The sequence below is a fragment of the Suncus etruscus genome, chromosome X, assembly GCF_024139225.1.
Source record: "Suncus etruscus isolate mSunEtr1 chromosome X, mSunEtr1.pri.cur, whole genome shotgun sequence".
NCBI lineage: Eukaryota > Metazoa > Chordata > Mammalia > Eulipotyphla > Soricidae > Suncus > Suncus etruscus.
In genome coordinates this window covers 99,151,470-99,159,333 of record NC_064868.1, presented here as the reverse complement: position 1 = coordinate 99,159,333, position 7,864 = coordinate 99,151,470, and the positions used below count along the sequence as shown (strand labels likewise).

Here is a 7,864-nt window from a genome sequence, read left to right as displayed (position 1 = left end):
AAGGGTTGTTCTCAGCTGTTTCTGTGACATTTACTTTTCTTACAGTGAGTGAGGGAAATCCACAAGAGGGGATGACTCCGGAATGGAACAGAACAAAGACATCTTAGAAAGTCACCACTTGCTTCCCAAAGAAGTTTCTAAGAAGCAATGGTGAGTAAGACATTAATCCAAAATTCCCCCTAACGGAAAAGCTGTAGAGAGGTCCTCACCCCATCAAATTACAGAGCAGGGAATTTTTTTAAGAGACCACTTTCAGCAATGCCCTGTGCTTACTCCTGACTCTGTGTGCTCAGGGACCACTCCTGGCGGGGATTCGTAGAACCTATGAGGTGTTAGGACTCAAATTTGAGCCAGTGACATGTAAGGCAAGATTCCCCCAATTCCCACAGTGGGGGAACTTCTGTGGTTGAATTCAAACAAGCTTATCAAGACTGAGGTGGTTCAGGAAATGAGTCACAAAAGAAAGTACAAGAGATAAAATGATCTTTGCAAGAAAACATGGCCAATATTTTCTGAAAAAGTAACTCTCCACAAACCCCAGGGGTTTGAAACCAAAGTTTCCCAAATTCTAAATCTTTCTTTAAGTTTAAAAAGAAGGTATAATAGAGGGTATAATATAAGAGGACATCATTCTAAAACCACAGGAGAGATCATTACTGTGGCATTGTAGTGTTATAGCATGAAAGAATGTTGTTTCATATAGCAGTACAAATACATCATTGCTACTGTAAAAGAACAATGTTCTTTCCATAAGTATTTATTCAGCACCTTGTATGTGTAAAACTCCAAAAATACAAGGGATACAAATTAAGTAAGGACTGGTATTGCTGCCCAAGTTAGAGGGAGGCAAGCAAATAAGCTGACGATTTTATTCAAATACAGAAAGCCCTCAAGTCCTAAAATAAAGATCTACTGAGGAGTTATCCCTTCAGCATTGTATACGCTTTTAGTATCATTTCTCACAGATCCCTTACCAATGTATAAGTAAACCAAAGAGATAGTAAAGGGGTTAAGGGCTTGCATGTGACTAACAGCAGTTTCAAGAGTGATCCTTGCGTACACACCCAGTAGTAAGCCCTTATCACTGTCAGGTGTAGCCCCAAATTCCCTCAGAATGCATTGATGGAGATAGAAGTTGGTGGTATAAGAAAGTGGTAAGTTTATGAAAGAGTAGAGCACAGCTGAAATAGGCAGATATCGAGACTATAGGGGCCAGACAGAAAAATGGATAAAGTATGTGTTTTGCATGTGGCTGGCCTGGGTTTGAGCCCCGGCACCGCATACGATCCCCTAAGCCTGCCAGGAATTATTCCTGAGTACAGACCCAGAAGTCTCACCAAGCATCACTGGGTGTAGCACCAAAAGTAAAACAAAACAAAACAAAACAAAAGAATATAAGAAATGGGCCAGATGTGGATTCAAAAACACATTTTAAAAAGGAGGAAAAGGGGAGTCACTGTACATTTAAAGAGCCTTATATTACGTATTGTTTAGGGGGTTTAGTTTTTTTTGTTTGTTTTGTTCTGGGGCCACACCTGGAAGTGTTCAGGGCTTCTTCTTGGCTCTGTGCCCATGGATGATTCCTGGTGAGGCTTGAAAGACTCTATGCAGTATAAGGATATGAACCCAGATTGGCCACATGTAAGGCCTTACCCTCTATACGATCTCTCAGGCCCCAAGTATTTGTCTGTGAGCAGCTTATATCCTTTAGTCATCAACATCTTCTATGTTATAGCAAATATCAGAATGTTTTTTAAAAGAATGAATAAATAGTATTCCATCAGAAGCTGTCATATGCATTGTGAGGTAATGAGAAAATATATCTGCATATTAGTATTTGTCCCCAGTTCCTGGCACAAAACACCTGAAACCCTTGTAAATTCCTGAGAAGAGCACTGGGAGAGTGACTTTTGTTCTAATATTTGGTCTTCAAGCTGGCTTCCTGACACACTCTAAATGCCCTGGAATTTCCTGGGTGATACGAGTGTCTTTTGTTCTTCAGAGGCCACTCTGAGTGAGCGCCTAGATGGCTCCGGAATGGTGGCTGCTGAGCTGAAAGGCTAAGCCATCATTAGAGGCTTGAGATTTTTCAGCCCAACCCCCACTTCTCTAGAGAAAAGAGAGGGGTGAGTTGTGGAGTTAATATTTGACCGGGCCTATGTGAAGAAACCCCCCAGAGTAATCTCAATAGCTGGGGATTCTGGCAACATCCAAGTGCTTGACCAAAGCCACATACCAAGACGGTGACGCACCCCAGCCACAGAAAGTCCTTGCCCCCAGACTGTGCCCTCTCTGGCTCTTCATCTGACTGCTCAACTGCATCTTTTGGCACCCTCTTTAATAAACTGGCAAACATAAGGCTTTCCCTCAGTTCTGTGAGGGAATTTGCTCAACAAACCTAAGGAAGGCCTCATGGGAACTTCTGCTGGATCGTCATATTGGATAGATCTTGTTGATAATAGGGGGCCCACTGTTTGGAACTGGTCTCTGAAGTGGGAGTAGGGGAAGTCTTGTCAGGCAAGTTCTTTTTTTTTTGTTTTGTTGGGCCACACCCGTTTGATGCACAGGGGTTACTCCTGGCTAAGTGCTCAGAAATTGCCCCTGGCTTGGGGGGACCATATGGGACGCCAGGGGATCCAACAGTGGTCCTTCCTTGGCTAGCGCTTGCAAGGCAGATACCTTACCTCTAGCACCATCTCACCGGCCCCGTCAGGCAAGTTCTTAACTTGTGGGAGCAGATGTTCACTCCAGGAAGAAAGTGTAGCAATGGGATTCAATAAAAGACACCCAGCAGGTGTCAGCAAAGTTCTCGAGTGGGAAAAACCTCCACACAAATTCTGTCAGAAATGCCAGTGGGGCTGAAAAGGTGGTATAGTGGCATAGGTGTGTGCCTTGCACTTAGCCAACCTGCATTCAGTTGCAGCATCCCATATGATACTCCAAGTCTTCCAGGAGTGATCACTGAGCATAGAACCAGGAGTAATCCCTGAGCACCAAAAACATTTTGGTGTAGCCCCAAAACATTAAAAAAAATGCTGTGAGTATGGCTGTATTGTGGAAGTTAAGAGGAAACAGAGGGGGCCCGGAGAGATAGCACAGCGGCGTTTGCCTTGCAAGCAGCCGATCCAGGACCAAAGGTGGTTGGTTCGAATCCCGGTGTCCCATATGGTCCCCCGTGCCTGCCAGGAGCTATTTCTGAGCAGACAGCCAGGAGTAACCCCTGAGCACCGCCGGGTGTGGCCCCAAAACAAAAAAAAAAAAACAACAACAACAACAACAAAAGAGGAAACAGAGGCCAGAAAGATAGTCCAGTTGGTGGCATTTGCCATCTGGTTTGAATCTCTGAGCACTACCAAGGGTTACTCATGAGTACAGAGCCAGAAAAAGCCCCGGAACATGATCCTATGTAGTGGTTGAAGAAGTAGAAACAAAGGAGGAGAAATTTGCATTTACTTGATGCTTTGTTTTATTATATATATATATATCTTTATTTAAACACCATGATTACAAACATGACTGTAGTTAAGTTTCAGTCACAAAAAGAACACCCCAAGGCCGGAAAGATAGCACAGCGGCATTTGCCTTGCAAGCAGCCGATCAAGGACCTAAGGTGGTTGGTTCGAATCCTGAGTCCCATATGGTCCCCCGTGTCTGCCTGGAGCTATTTCTGAGCAGATAGCCAGGAGTAACCCCTGAGCATTGCTGGGTGTGGCCCAAAAACAAACAAGAAAAAAAAAACCACACAAAAAGAACACCCCTCTTCACCAGTGCAACATTCCCACCACCAATGTCCCATCTTCCTCCACCAACACCCACTGCCTGTATTCGAGACAGGCATTCTACTTCTCTGACTCATTAACACTGTCATGGTAGTTATTAGTGTATCATTTATCTAACTGAGCTCACCCCTCCTTGAGGTGAGCTTCATATTGTGAGCCGATTTTTCAGGCCCTCATCTCTGGGCATCATTACAATAAAGTCTTTTCTTTTTCTTCAAACTCATAGACAAGTGAGACTATTCTGTGTGTGTCTCTCCCTCTAAATTATTTCACTCAGCATAATAGTTTCCATGTTCATCCATGTATAGGAAAATTTTATGACTTCACCTCTCCTGATAGCTGCATAATATTTCATTGTGTATATGTTCCGCAGTTTCTTTAGCCATCCATCTGTCGAAGGACATCTTGGTTGTTTCTAGAGTCTGGCTATTGTAAATAGTGCTGCGATGAATATAAGTGTGAGGAAGGGATTTTTGTATTGCATTTTTGTGTTCCTAGGGTATATCCCTAAGAGACGTATAGCTGGATCATATGGGTACTTGATGATTTGTGATGCTGAGCATTTTTGATGCACCTATCAGTCATTTGGATACTCATTGGAATAAAACACATTCAATTCCTTTGCCCATTTTCAAATCAGGTCTCTTTTTCTACATTTTGTTCAGTTTTGTTTTTTCATTTTTTGTTTTTTTTTTTGGGTCATACTCAGCAGCACTCAGGGGTTACTCCTGGCTCTCGGCTCAGAAATCGCTCCTGGCAGGCTTGGGGAACCATATGGGATATCGGGATTCAAGCCACTGTCCTTCTGCATGCAATGCAAACACTTTACTTCCATGCCATCTCTCCAGCCCCTACATTTTGTTCAGTTTTATATGTCCTCAAAATAATGCTTGTGGCTGTGTTATGTACAACAGTCAGGAAATGGGAACAACATGGTGTCCAAGAACAGGCAAATAGATAAAGAAGTTTTGGTCTGTATTCACAATAAAATGCTATGCAATTAGTTATAAGAAATGATGAAAGCCTGCAATTGGTTGACACATGGATGGAACTGGAAGGTGTCACTTTAAGAGAAATAGTCAAGGAAGACAAATACCAAATGATCTCGCTCATTCATGGGACATAGAGAAGCAAAGAGCATAAAGTGTTGGATGGTGAAACATGGTTACACACACTATAACCTTAAATTGCAAAACTGAGGTGACTGAGAAGTGGAGGTTTTGTGGGGGAGAAAGAATGTGACTAGAGATGAAGTAGGGATAGTTATAGAGGAGAAGGTGCAGTGAGTTTGTATATCAAAACCATAAGCACGAATGCTGCTAGAACCATGTTACCCAAATGACACTAAAATTGAAAAAAGAAACTTTTCTTGGTGAAATAATTAATGCCATTAATTAATATAGACTTAAGTATCCCAAGATACAAGTAACCTTGTAAGAAATGAATTAATCAAGACAAAGTGTGAATTAATAAAATGTTCTTAAGGTATTCTGGTATAACACAGATCAGTTGCAATTACTTTCTCCCATTCTGTGGGTTTTCCTTTACTCTGTGGATATTGTGTTTTCTTGCATGAAACATTTAAAATTCATGAAGTTCAATTTTTCTATTATCTCCCTTCGCTACCTGTGTCTTTTGGTACCACATCAAAGAAATTATTGAGGCTTGGGCTAAAGTATCAGAGATAGAGCACTTACCTTGCATGTGTAAGGAAGAAGGAGGAGCTGTTGGTGGAGGAGGAATAGGAGGAGAGGTGGAAGAAGAAGAAGAAAGGAAGGAAGAAAGGGAGGGAGAGAGGGAGGAAGAAAAGGAGAAGGAAGAAATTTAGAAAAAGAAAGAAAAGTAGAACATTTTCTACTAAGTTGTATTGCTTTATGCCTTATATTTAGATTCTTGATATCGTTTTAATTATTTTGGGGTTATTGTATTTTGCTTTTGTTTGTTTTGGGGACACACTCAATGGTGCTTTGGTGCAATACAGCAAAACATGAGCTGTTGGACATTTGCATTATCTCCCATCTGCTCAGAAAAAAAGACTGGCCCTTCTTTTAATTACCTTAAACAAAAATTGAGGATATTTCCCAGAATCAGGATTTTTATTAAAAAAAACTATCTGTGGCCAGAAAGACAATATCTGCATTTAAGTACCTCATTACCTAGCAAAACCCTGACCTGGAATCGATCCCAGACATTATACGGTCCTCTGAGCACTGCCAGATGCAGGCCTGAAAGGCCCCAGCACTGCTGGGTACAGGCAGGTGTCCCTGGCACAGTAGAGTCAGAGCAGCACCATACCCTCAGGGTTTTGCATTGAACCTCCTGTATTGGCTGAGAAACCAACAGGAAGGCCCCAAGCCTCCTGATAGCTACATGGCAGTCTCCCCTGAGAAAAGAAGTGATCTTTTGAACAGAAAAACATCTATTCATCTATACCTGCTATTCTAGCAAGTAACCTAGTTATAGTCTCTGTCATATGAGTAAGCTTCCCTTTATCTTCCCTGAGAGTCCCCCTCCTTTCTACTGGAATCCCCTGCTCTCTTCCTTAGCACAGGATATAGAGACTCATATTGTCCCACTAGCATGAGAATGTATGCCTGTATAAGGGCTGGAGAGATAGTTAGGCAAGTAGGGTGTTCACCTTGCATGTGGCTGATCCAGGGTCAAGCTCCAATACTATATATGTGATCTTCTGAGACTGCTAAGAGGCCAGCACTAAATCCTGAGCACAATCTCAGAAGTAAGCCCTATGCCCAGCTGGGTATGGCTCCAAAAAATAAATAAAATAAAATAAAAATATAACCTCCCAAAAAGTATGATTTGTTGACATTTGTGGTGGGATTGGTGTTGAAATAGTATATGCTTAAAACTTAACTACCAATAACTTTATAAACCACAGAAGGTTTTTTGTTTTTGTTTTGGGGGTCACACTTGAGGTGCTCAGGGGTTACTCCTGGCTCTACACTCAGAAATGGTTCCTGGCAGGCTCGGGGGACCATATGGGATGACGGAATTTGAACCACCGTCCTTTTGCATGCAAGGCAAACGCCCTACCTCCATGCTGTCTCTCTAGCCCAATAAACCACAGTTGTTGTTGTTTTTTATTTTTTAAGATGAGAATAAAAATTCTATGGCCATACCACCCTGAAGGCGCCCTATCTCGTCTGATCTCAGAAGCTAAGCAGGGTTAGACCTGGTTAGTATTTGGATGGGAGACCACCTGGGAATACCGGGTGCTGTAGGCTGTAGGGTGTAGGCCAATAGTGGCAGAAACGACCACAAGATTAACCAGCAGCTGACTTTCACTTGAGTGTAGAGTTGTAGGATTTTCACAGGGTCTATGACTTACCAGGGGTTTCAGAGCTCAGCCCTGGTGTGAAAAAGGAGAACACTTGGCTTGGAAGCATAATTACAAAAAAAAAGTGGGGGATTCAGAGAGATAGTACAGGGGATCAGGTTCAATCCTCAGCATTACCTAGGATACCCCAAAATCCTGCCAGGAGTGAGCCATGAGCAGAGAGCCAGGAGTAAACCCTGAGCACAGCCTGGTACAACTCAAAAACACAGACAGAAAGACAAAGAGACAAGAGAGACAGGGAGTCTGTCAACGCAGAGAGAAGTTTAAGTCTGCCAGAGGCCAGAGCCCATGAAGTTGTATAGATGAAAGTTTACCTTGAATGTTCTAGAAATGACGCCATTTCCAAAGCAGGCCAGAGTCCCTCTTCTCCCCATCCCTGTACCTCTTTCACATGTTATATTTGTAATATCATATTAGGATATTATCTACAGTCCCTTCGCCCAACCACACACACATATATACACACTTCTGATTTGGGGAAGTCTTTCAGATCTCAGCTGAGATGCACCCCCATTTCATCATGATGCTTCTACTGGTGTTCACAGAATTCTCCATGCTTAACTGCAGTTGTACTGATTATCCTGGCCTATTGTTTTGTTTGTTTGTTTGTTTGTTTGTTTTGGGGGTCACACCTGGCAACGCTCAGGGGTTATTCCTGGCTCGACACTCAGAAATCGCCCCCGGCAGGCTCGGGGGGACCATATGGGATGCCGGGATTTGAACCACCATC

At 42.8% G+C, this 7,864-nt stretch overlaps 1 pseudogene; it reads left to right on the top strand.

Annotated features, from left to right (window-relative positions):
• Positions 1-6,902: 6,902 nt before the first annotated feature.
• Positions 6,903-7,021, top strand: LOC125999975 (uncharacterized; annotated as a pseudogene).
• Positions 7,022-7,864: the final 843 nt, after the last annotated feature.